Source organism: Rhinatrema bivittatum, chromosome 4 (genome assembly GCF_901001135.1).
Source record: "Rhinatrema bivittatum chromosome 4, aRhiBiv1.1, whole genome shotgun sequence".
NCBI classification, from domain to species: domain Eukaryota; kingdom Metazoa; phylum Chordata; class Amphibia; order Gymnophiona; family Rhinatrematidae; genus Rhinatrema; species Rhinatrema bivittatum.
The window spans coordinates 26,376,079-26,387,347 of NC_042618.1; positions in this window are offsets into that span (position 1 = coordinate 26,376,079).

Below are 11,269 nucleotides of genomic sequence, written 5' to 3' on the forward strand. Positions count from 1 at the left end.
AGCTCCAGCTCAATTCGGATTCCGAAAATCACTAAACACAGAATCACTTCTAATCTCACTTTCCGACTCTATCATCCTCAGCCTTGAAAAAAAACAATCGTACCTTCTTGCCCTCCTTGATTTATCCGCAGCTTTCGACACAGTGAACCACGCTATACTATTAGATCTTCTCACTGACATTGGTATTACTGGTACAGCACACAGATGATTCAAGTCTTTCCTTAATAATAGATGCTATAAGGTTAAAATTAACAACAAAGAATCGCATCCCGTCAGCTCCTCCCTGGGAGTACCACAAGGCTCCTCTCTCTCCTCAGCGCTCTTCAACATTTACCTCCTTCCGCTATGCCAACTCCTTTCCAATCTCAAATTAACCCACTACATCTACGCGGACGACGTGCAGGTACTCATCCCCATCAAGGACTCCATCTCCAAAACCCTCAGCTTCTGGAACGATTGCCTTCAATCAATCATTCACCTTCTTACCAGCCTTAACCTAGTCCTAAACACTAACAAGACAGAGATCCTCATCATCTCTCATGACGACATCCATGGCCTAAACAACCCTCCAATCACTTCTCAAGTAAATATTTCCCTGCATGTCAGAGACTCAGCGTTATTCTTGATAACCAGTTCAACCTAAAAAAATGTATCAGTACTACTACAAAAGACTGTTTCTTCAAACTACAAGTTCTGAAAAGACTGAAACCCCTTCTCTATTTCCATGACTACCATACGGTTCTACAATCAATCATTTTTTTAAAAAATCGACTACTGCAATTCGCTCCTTCTAGGTCTCCCAGCTAACACTATCAGACCCTTGCAGATGGTTCAGAACTCTGCCGCGAGGATCCTCCCTAACGCTAACAGAAGAGAGCACATCACTCCCATACTTTGCAACCTACATTGGCTTCCCATCAAATTTAGAATTCTCTACAAAGTCCTTATGATAATTTTCAAAGCCACACGCAATCTATCACCTCTGGAGTTGAACTTACCTCTTCTTCTCCATGAATCCTCCAGACCGATTAGATCTGCTTACAAAGGCACCCTCTATGCCCCTCCAGTTAAGACAGCCCTAAGGAAATGTGCCTTATCCACCACGGGGCCATCACAATGGAATGCCCTTCCCCCAGATCTCCGGCAAGAACCTTGCCCACTCACTTTAAAAAAAAAAACTTAAAACCTGGCTATTCAAACAGGCTTTTCCATAACATTATGAACCTTCCACCAACTCAGGAATGCCCTATCTCGTCCCTCTACAAGATCCTGCTACTCACCCGACAGATGCACACTCCTATATAGCTCTGGATTTCCCCCAGTCTGGACATACCTTCCTACTACCTCTCTCAGACTTTATAATTGTACATACATTTATTTCATTAATTTGCTCTCAGACTTTATAATTGTACTTATATTTACTTAATTAATTTGTTTACACGTTGGCTGCAGGTTCTTTTCCTTTGTGCTTAATCGACATCCTGGTCCCCAATTGTTCGTTCACTTTATCAATTGTTAATTCTCACATTATCTGTTGCTAATTCTTCACCAGTTCTCCCCTGTTCTCCCAGTTCTATGTAACCCCATGTTCTATGTAATGCCTTGTGCATTATTATTTTATGTAATGCCTTGTGCAATATTGTTGTTACACTGTACACCGATTTGATATGTTACTTTCAACATGAAGGTCGGTATAGAAAAGTTCAAAAATAAATAAATAAATAGTCATCTTTGGCTATGGCCAAGAGCCTTGCCACTGTGCTACAGTTTCCAGCAGGAGCAAGGGCAGAAGGCACAAAGAATGGGTAATATGGTGGCATGAGGGATTCTCCTATAGCACTGGGAGTAAAATTCCAAATAAGATTACCCAGGCATTATAATGCTAGGTCCTCATATTGCTTCTCAAGCTTGGCTAAGGTTCTTTTGATGTGTGATGATTGTGCCAGTCCTTTGCATTGGCACTGCTGGACTGGTGGCGTTTTTGTCTTTGCATTTCCTTTGATATTAATGTCTTCCTGCCTGCCAGCCAGCATCCTTCTCTCTGGTTCGGATATTGTTGCGTGCGCATGCTTCGTTGGTGTTTAGCGCCAGGGTTTCTCAGACCCTATCCCGAGCCCATTGGGAAGGTTTCAGGATATCTACGATGAATACACATTAGAGATAAAAATCAGCGTACGGCAAGTTTCCAAATTTTTCTTGTGCGTATTTGCCGTTAATAACCTGAAAAGTGAAATGACTGTGGGGGGGTCACCAGGACAGATGTGGAAAGCCCTGGACTACAGAACGCCGGTCGTGGTAAAGCCACAAGCGCTGGGCCAACTCTGGCCCGGGGGTTTTATCGCTCTCCGCCGTCACAGATGGACAGGTTTTCTTGCACTTGCTGGAAATCGAACACGGTCATGAAAACTTGTTGCGTTCATATTAGGTACGAATGATTGGTGTATCCTGAAAATGAAAGTTTGCAAAAACCAAAGAAATAACATCCTGGTCTTATCTATGCTAATAAAAAAAAAAAAAAGTGTATTCATTTCATAATGCTCACCTCTGCTTTATTACCCAGGCTGTCAGCTCTGATCTCAATAAAATGTTTCCATGTTGCCAGCCGAGTCTGTATCTGATTGTGCACCAGTTTCAAGTTATTCTCCAGTACCTCTGGGCCATGGGAGGGGTGCAAGCTGGTGCTCCAGCGCTTGGGAATAAACCCTGCAGAGAAAAGGGGGGACAGTTCCCAGCTTCTTAAGAGGGTCCTGGGGAATTCCTAGCAATTCAGAAAACCTCTCCTGCCTCCAAGGATAAGACCTGCGCTGCTCCCCAGGCAAGGTGGCTTAAGGAAACAGGTGCTGCATATTAACTGGTGTCCTGCTTATGCTCAGCCATAGATACCCGGCACTCTCTGAAACTGTGGCTAATAATTCCTACCGACTGCGCAGAGACCCCAGGCATCAACTTGCAGACTCCCTCCTCTCTAGCTGGTCTCAGCCGAATAGCCCAGATCCTTCTTTTTGCATCCTACCAGATCTGAATCCCTAACACTAGACTCCGAATCGGACGCCAGTGGACAGGCGAGGTGCTGCGATGCCTTGGAACAATTCAGCATGGTGGTGGAGGTGCTCACGTTCTGGGAGGGTTATTCACCTGTCAGTTTAAAGTAAAGATATCATGCCACATCGTCTTGTACCCTTATTTCTCAAAATAAATTTCATTGCAGCCTTTTCTGGACAAAACTAGAACTCACAGACTGCCCACCAAGCCTGAGATCAGACATCCAAGCCTGTACCCCCACTACTACTGAAATGATTTGAGATGCTGTGGAAGGCAGATCCAGAGCTAGCAAGGTTTTATAATTAAAAAAAAAATTTATGGCTTTGATTTCCCAAGGATCTCTCACTTTAAAGATACATCGACAAAAAAAAAAAAAAACCCAACCCCAAAGGTTTGAGTGTGTGCCTGGGAACTGTGTATTCAGGACAAAGGGAGGCCTATGAGAGAGAGTGGCAGGGTGTTGTCCCATATGATGTCTATTTCCAGTTCTTCTGCCTGCAGTCATGTTTCTGAACATAAAGCTGAGCAGATGGCCACCATTAGCCAGAGAGCCCTTAAAATTCATGCAACAACGCCTACTCTCAGCCAGAGGAAAAGCTCTGGTCACAAAGAGGGGTGAAAGAAACAGCAGAAAATGAACCGTTACAGAGTGGTCTACGTGCACAGAGGACCAACAGTTTTGCAGAGAGAGAGAGAGAAAAAAAAGCCCTTTGTTAATGGAGAAACTACCGAGGCACAGTTTTAATAATGAACTTTTAAGTTTGCCTTGTCAATCATGCTGGGAAGAAAGCAGCCAACCACTGGAGTAAAGGAGCCACGGGGAGCAGAGAATCCAGCGCCGCAGCCAACAAACCCCAGTTCTGGCAAAATAATGAAAGAAAGGCCTAAGGCTGGAATATCAAATCAGAAACCTCATTGTTCCTCTGGAAAGAAACCCACGTGGTAAAAGGGATTCTGGTAGCAGCCGTCATTTTAAGACGGGGAAGCAGAGTCCCACGGCGATTGGCTCGTGGCACTGCTGCGTGCCGGCAGGTTCCTGAAAGCACTGCTCCAGGCCACCGACATGGGATATTCCACTACATAAAGGTGGCTGTGGCATGCATCTTGTATACATAGGGGCTAAAAATGTCCTCCCGCCCCCCCTACCAGAATGTTCCCCATTATCTTATGCTTATAAGAGCACCGTCGGGCCTTACTCTCTTTCTCTTTGGGAAGCTGTCATGTAACAGGCACGATGTCAGCCAGACATGGCCCATGTGGCCCACCCCCGTCTGCCTGTTTGCGCCCGCTGCTGTGCTGCCGCGGACCTTACTCCGTCTGTCCTCCTCTGCCTCTTAAGGCCCCTGTGTGTCTGCCCCATGCATGGAGAGAGCATGCAAAATTGAGGCTTCCTTTTGGATTCTCAGCTTACTTTTCATTCGCAAGTTTGTTGTGTGGCTCAGATTTTCCTTTTTGAGGCCGAAATTCGCCAAAAAAGAGATATTACCAACGGACATGTTCAGGACTGTCCTGCAAATTTTGCTTTTGGGTCAGCTAGATTATTGCAGTTCTCTTTATGTGGACGTGCCCAAAGAAATTATCATGTGTGTTGCATTTGGTGCAAAACGGGTTTCAGCCCACACTGAACGAAGTGCATTGGTTGCCGGTGCAGTTAAGGTCAAAATTCAAGCTCCTTACCCTTGTACACGAGCTTATGTTCTCTGATAGAGGATGTAGTCTACAAAAAAAATTTGGAATGGTTCAAACCAAATAAAGCATTGATAAAGGCTCCTTTGAATAATGGAGCTCAGCTACGGAGGAGATGGGACGGGGCTTTTTCATTCGTGACCCCGCTGTTTTGTGAAACTCTCTCTCCTGATCTATTGAGGACTCGTAACTGATGTAAAGGACTTCAGAAGAGAGCTAAACATCGGTCCTCTTCTGTGATGCCTCTTAGTGATGGTCATGGTTGTTTTAAATTATTTTATGCATTTATGTTCATTTTTTGTAAAGGTGTTTTTTAAAAATTATTTTTATGGTTATTTTATTATTGACTGTCGTAATCCGCACTGAACACTCACTCTAAAGCATGAGCGCAGGGCTCTACTGTTAATGTGGTAAACATGACTGAATTTTTTTTCTTCAATCTTAAAACTCTTTTACCAGGTTTATAAAACGTTTTTCTCTACTGCAGCATTCTTTCCAGCGTCAATGCCAGAAAGTAATCGGCATTGCCAATTCTAGCACAGAAAAACACAGCTTTACGGAATAAGCGAGGAGTCCTCACAGAGCCGAGTTCAAAACACACATACGCTACATTTCTTTAAACAAAAATATATATTTTAGAAGCATAACTTTCAATTAGTACAAAAAAATGCTGTGGTTACAGTTCTGCTTGTTTCAAGTTTCTGGAAAGGTTTAGAGCCAGGTACAAGTTACGGGCCGAAGCCGAGCAGTAACAGAGTAAAAACGACAGCAAGCCGGTTTGTTTGCACAATTTTGAAAGGGCTCATCTTTCTGTCCAAGGATTTCATTCCCTGCAAATCCTAGAAGGTAAAAAAAAAAATTAAAAAAAATCCATGAAACCCCCCCTAAAAAGCAAAAACTTGTGCAAAAGATACAGCGGATCCTTTGCTTGAAATGTTTTATCTTTTGGACTGGTAGCTTCCTCCAGTTCAGTCAGAATCGGGGCTGGGATAGAGCCCCAAGCACCTGCCCTGGGATTTCCCCCTGCGCTTAAGCCCAATCATTGCAGTGACAGTCCCCGATTGGGGGCCACGCACCAGGACCCCCCTTCAGACCCCTGAAATCTGACCTTATGGTGCTGTGTCGCACAATGATCGAGAAACCTCCGCCTCCCCCTCAATCCCCCAGAGGCTATGAATGCTGTCCCCTAGTGCTTTCTGCGTTCACAAGTTGTTGGGGTTTTTTTTTTTTCAATTCTTCACGCAGCTCCAGGATGAGAAATCCTTGGGCAGGCGATGCGCCGTTCCCACACGGTGCGAGCTTGCTGCCCTGCAGATGCATCGCATTGCCTCTTTTAACTGCAATCTGGCCCTTCGAATGTGAAAGTACAGGGGTGACATCCGACAATACCACAGGTTAATTTCAAAGAAATCCCCAAGACATGTATGCTCCGCATTTTCCATCTAGTGAAGCGGGACGGACCCAGAGCATCCTGGAAATAGACACAGTGTACATATGCTGTCGCCTATATGACCAGGACTTTGTTTCTCATAAACAATTATATATAGCAGGTGTAATATGCATCCATTATAATAAAATAATACAGCAAAGGTAGATTATGGTCCCGAACAGATGGACAATATTAGTTATCTAATATAAAATGCATAGAATATTCACCTAAGCTTTCATTTCAGGTTAACTTTAGAACAGCTGCACAGATAAACGCACCGCATACAGGTGCTGGTATTTCTTACCCGGAAGAGGGGTCAATATGGTAAAATAGCCAGATCTCTGCCGTCAAAGTTTGCTCTTCACTCTTGTGATGGCTCCTTCCCTCCCCCCCCCCCCCCAGTTCCAAAATAAAAATTTACAATCCCCCAGGTACGACGCCGGACACCTTGGAGGCGTGGTAAACTCAGTAAGGCGCGTTCTTGCGCCGTCCCCCTTGGCCACACAGCCCTGGCCCACGTATGGGCCTGCAACGGTGACCCGAAGCTTTTCGGGGGCTGAAAAGAGGGGGCCTCAAGCTAGGGAGGGAAGCAGGGTGGCCCCAGCTGCGGCTGTCTACGGTGGGCAAAGAAACGCAGGTTTGCAAAGCAGAAAAAAAAAAAAAAGCTAAAAGGCACGGTGCTCGGTGATAGAAAGAATGGTTCGAATCTTGCATGGCCAGGGTTGTAAGTAATAATTAAGTGCTAAAAACAACCCCCTCCCCCCTTACTACAGAAATCAGTGAAGCCTGGCTTCTTGATAGAGAAACACGAGATAAGGCTGTTCCTGGAACCACTGCCACTCCCAAGATGGCTGCCTGCAGCCCCTTAGTCTTCTTCTAGACAGGGGTCCCCAGCCCCTGAAATAATATAATGTACAAGTCCCTATTTAAAAATGCTGAATGTTCTCTCCTCTGGAGACTGAAAACATGGCACGGAATAGACTAAAAAGCTCTAATCAAATTTGTTTGAATGTCAAAATCCCTAAGTAACTTAATTAAGGGTCACTGTACAGAGCTGCCTCCTGACTTAGTTCACAGAGGAAGACTTCCGATGTCTGAATTTATATCTCGGTGCACTGAGGATCTGTAGCCCCTGCTTCTACCGTTTGCAATCAGTGCCGCAGGTGCCAGAATGCAGCAGGGTGGGGGTGGTCAGAAACCCGGGACTGGTCTAAATTTTCCCTTGAACTGGATTGCTTGGGAGCAGTTAATAGTCATATTCTGAAAGCGTGGCAAGCTGCAGATAGCACTGCCTAATATAAGAACAAGCAACCTGAAGGCAGAGAAATGGAGGCTATCTTTGGAGTGCAGCACGCTAGAATTAGTTCGATGTAAATGGACGTCGACGTACATGGTAAACATTAGTTCAACGTAAATGGTAAATGGACGTAAATGGTAAATGGAACCTTCTCTGAAGAGAGAGCGGTTTTAAGTGGTGTACCGCAAGGATCGGTGTTCGGACCGGTCCTGTTCAATATCTTTGTGAGCGACATTGCGGACGGGATAGAAGGTAAGGTTTGTCTTTTTGCGGACGACACTAAGATCTGCAACAGAGTGGACACGCTGGAAGGAGTGGAGAGAATGAGACGGGATTTAAGGAAACTGGAAGAGTGGTCGAAGATATAGCAGCTGAGATTCAATGCCAAGAGGTGCAAAGTCATGCATATGGGGAGTGGAAATCCGAATGAACTGTATTCAATGAGGGGGGAAAGGCTGATGTGCACAGAGCAGGAGAGGGACCTAGGGGTTATAGTGTCTAATGATATGAAGTGTGCAAAACAATGCAACAAGGCGATAGCAAAAGCCAGAAGAATGCTGGGCTGCATAGAGAGAGGTATATTGAGTAAGAAAAGGGAAGTGATTATCCCCTTGTACAGGTCCTTGGTGAGGCCTCACCTGGAGTAATGTGTTCAGTTCTGGAGACCGTATCTTCAAAGAGACAGAGACAAGATGGAAGCGGTACAGAGAAGAGCGACCAAAAAGGTGGCGGGTCTTCATTGGATGTCATACGAGGAGAGCTTGAAGAATCTAAATATGTACACCCTGGAGGAAAGGAGGAGCAGGGCTGATATGATTCAGATACTTGAAAAACTTTAACGATCCAAAGACAACGACAAACCTTTTCCGTCAGAAAAAAATCAGCAGAACCAGAGGTCACGAGCTGAAGCTCCAAGGAGGAAGACTAAGAACCAATGTCAGGAAGTATTTCTTCACGGAGAGAGTGGTGGATGCCTGGAATGCCCTTCCGGAGGAAGTGGTGAAGTCCAAAACTGTGAAGCACATCAAAGGGGCGTGGAATAAACACTGTGGATCCATCAGGTCTAGAGGACGCGTATAAAGAGCAGGCAGCAAAACACTGCACGGAGCGGCAGTAGCCACAGAGGCATTCACGGAGCGGGATGCCAGTGGCCAGTGGTTGGTGTTCCACCTTCACGGAGCGGAAGGATGGAGAGCTGCCATCTCCCAATTAAAGAAAGAAAAACAAACAAACAAAAAAAAAAACCAGGGATGGGTTCATGGGCTATAGGTATTACCAATTATTAGGCTTATTCAATTACCAATTATTAGGCTTTTCAATATTTGATGATAGTTAATGTGACTTTCAAGGCATACTTCACTTTCACTGCATATCCAGCATAGCTCCCTGCTTCAACGGCAGGGGAGAAGAAAAACTAATACTTCACGCATATCCAGCATTGCTCTCTGCTTCAATGGCAGAGAGCTATGCTGCCGCTTACCCAACTAATCAAACTTAATATTTCACTTGGAAGCAGCTCCATCACTGCTCTCTACATTAATAGTGGGGGTGAAAGGGAAATAGAACCTAAGGTTACTAAGAGCCAAGAGAAACAGATAAGTATGAGAAAAAAGAAGTGTGAAGCTTGCTGGGCAGACTGGATGGACCGATTGGTCTTCTTCTGCCGTCATTTCTATGTTTCTGTGACGTGGGAAATGTCTGTGGCTATCATTAAGGCACCCGGCCTCCTACACTTACGTCTGCAGCAAAACATCACTATTGCCTCTGCGCTTCATGCGGCTCGGCGAGCTGGAACGCACACTTTGTTTCTAAAGCTTGATTCATCATAAATGCTTCCCGGTAGGGGGAGGAGAGGCTGAAGGGCTCCATGGACACCTGGGATGGGGGAAAGCGGGGTACGGGAGGAGGCGCCTGGCCCCTGCATCAGAAGGCAGCCGCAACCAACCGTCCTAATTAGCTCACCGATGCCTGTATCTGGCAGTTAATCACCTTGGTGTCAGTGTTCAAGATTTGCTTGGCTGTCTTCAGGAGTTAGCCAGACACACCTTGCTGTTGGTGTTTTTATTCCTCTCGCAGCCTCACGTCCCTCCTCCCCATTGCTCTCCGGCTAAATCTTGACTGGGCAAATTTAGCACAAACCAAAATTTAGCCAGACAGAAAAAGGCAGCTCTGGGTCATAGCTGGGGCACACTTAAACTTTGGCTGGTTGCTGGCTGGCCAAATAGCAGGCCTAAAGTTAACTAGAGAAATCTTTTTGGTTAACTTTAGATTGGATGCTTTGAAATGAATATCCCAGGAGAGTTAAGTGGACAAAGGTGTCTGTGCATGGCTGGCTGAACAGTGGCCCTTTTGCCTCCATCTTTACTGATACCCTCAGAAGGCAGATGATACAGACTGAGTGCCAGCGAGCACTTGATTCATCAAGGCCCATTTGTGCCAACAGGACCAGAGAATTCACTGCTGTCTTGGTGACAGAGGCACAAGCTGGGAGGGAACCTCTGTGGTCTCAGGGATTCTCCGTTGAAGAAAAAAAAAATCCTCTCTCAATGGGGGTCTCACATTATTATTTTAGTCAAAACCGACTCTTGTATATTTCAGGCAGGTCTGAAGATCCTGCTGCCAGGACGGTTTAGATGGGCAGGCAGCGGGGCTTCAGCCAGGAACCCATCACCTTATGATGATCTGTTTTGCACGCTGAAGACACTGAGGAGGGAACTTGTATGAACAGGCAAGTGTGCATGCCTCCTCTCCAGCTGCAGGAGTTTCCCTGCGAGCGCAGGACTGTGTGGCCCAGCTATCCTGCACGAAAATCCCTACAAATCCACTTTCAGTCCTACGGTTTGAAGAAACGGGGCACTTGCACAATAAACTTATACCGTGGAGTGTGGTGCTCCAGACACTTCCGAACCCAAGAGAAAGAATGTTCCAGCAAACTGGGACACAGAAGGGAAAAGAGGGGGCTTCCTGTCCTATTATCATCAGGAAATTCCACCTTCTAGACAGACCATGCCCAGCAAATCATTCTTTACTGCTCTGTTAAAGAAAGAAGGCCTAAACTTACTCAGATTTACAGTGGAGAAGCCCACGATTTATACCCAGGGTGGCCAGAATGGAATGGTTGCTCGGAAAGCATCTCCAGCAGGGAAAATCTGCTTCTCATTTAGAATTGTACCTGTCACATCGCTGCATACTTAAGGTGCACCTCCAGTTACACTCCTGTGACCCTGGCCATGGAACGAGTCTGTACGATTCCTCCAGTCCTGGCCTCCACTTCTTCCGGTTGCAGCTTGCTCTGAGAGGGGGGGGGGGGGCCCGGGGAGTTAGACTGCTCGGGGGAGGACAGAATGGAGGTGAAGTGCCTGCAAGCTACACATTTTTTATGGAGAACAGGGGACGCTGCCGCACTAGCTGAGATCTTGTTAAGAGGAAAAGCAGACATTACTGTCAAACTGCTGCATTTCATTAAGGCAGAGAAATGTTGATGATACAAAAAGCCAGGGATTTGGCTAAGTAAATCCCAATCTAGCTGGGAGGACCGTGGGCTCCTGTTTCTGAACAGGCGAAGTCTTATCATCGTTTAGTGACGGGAGAGAAGTGATGGACTTAAAAACCAGGGAAATGTCTTGGTGGGCAGTGATGCCTCTAAACCTCGTTAAAAATAATTCCAAAAGAATGGACAAAGCCAAGACCTCCCTTTTGGATGCTTCCCTCGCTAAACGTGCGAAGCTTCTGCCAACTTCCCTTTAGCTATGATAGTTTTAGGTTATAATGAAAACTTTGCATCCCCCTATACTTACTTCACCTTTCCTTCTGTC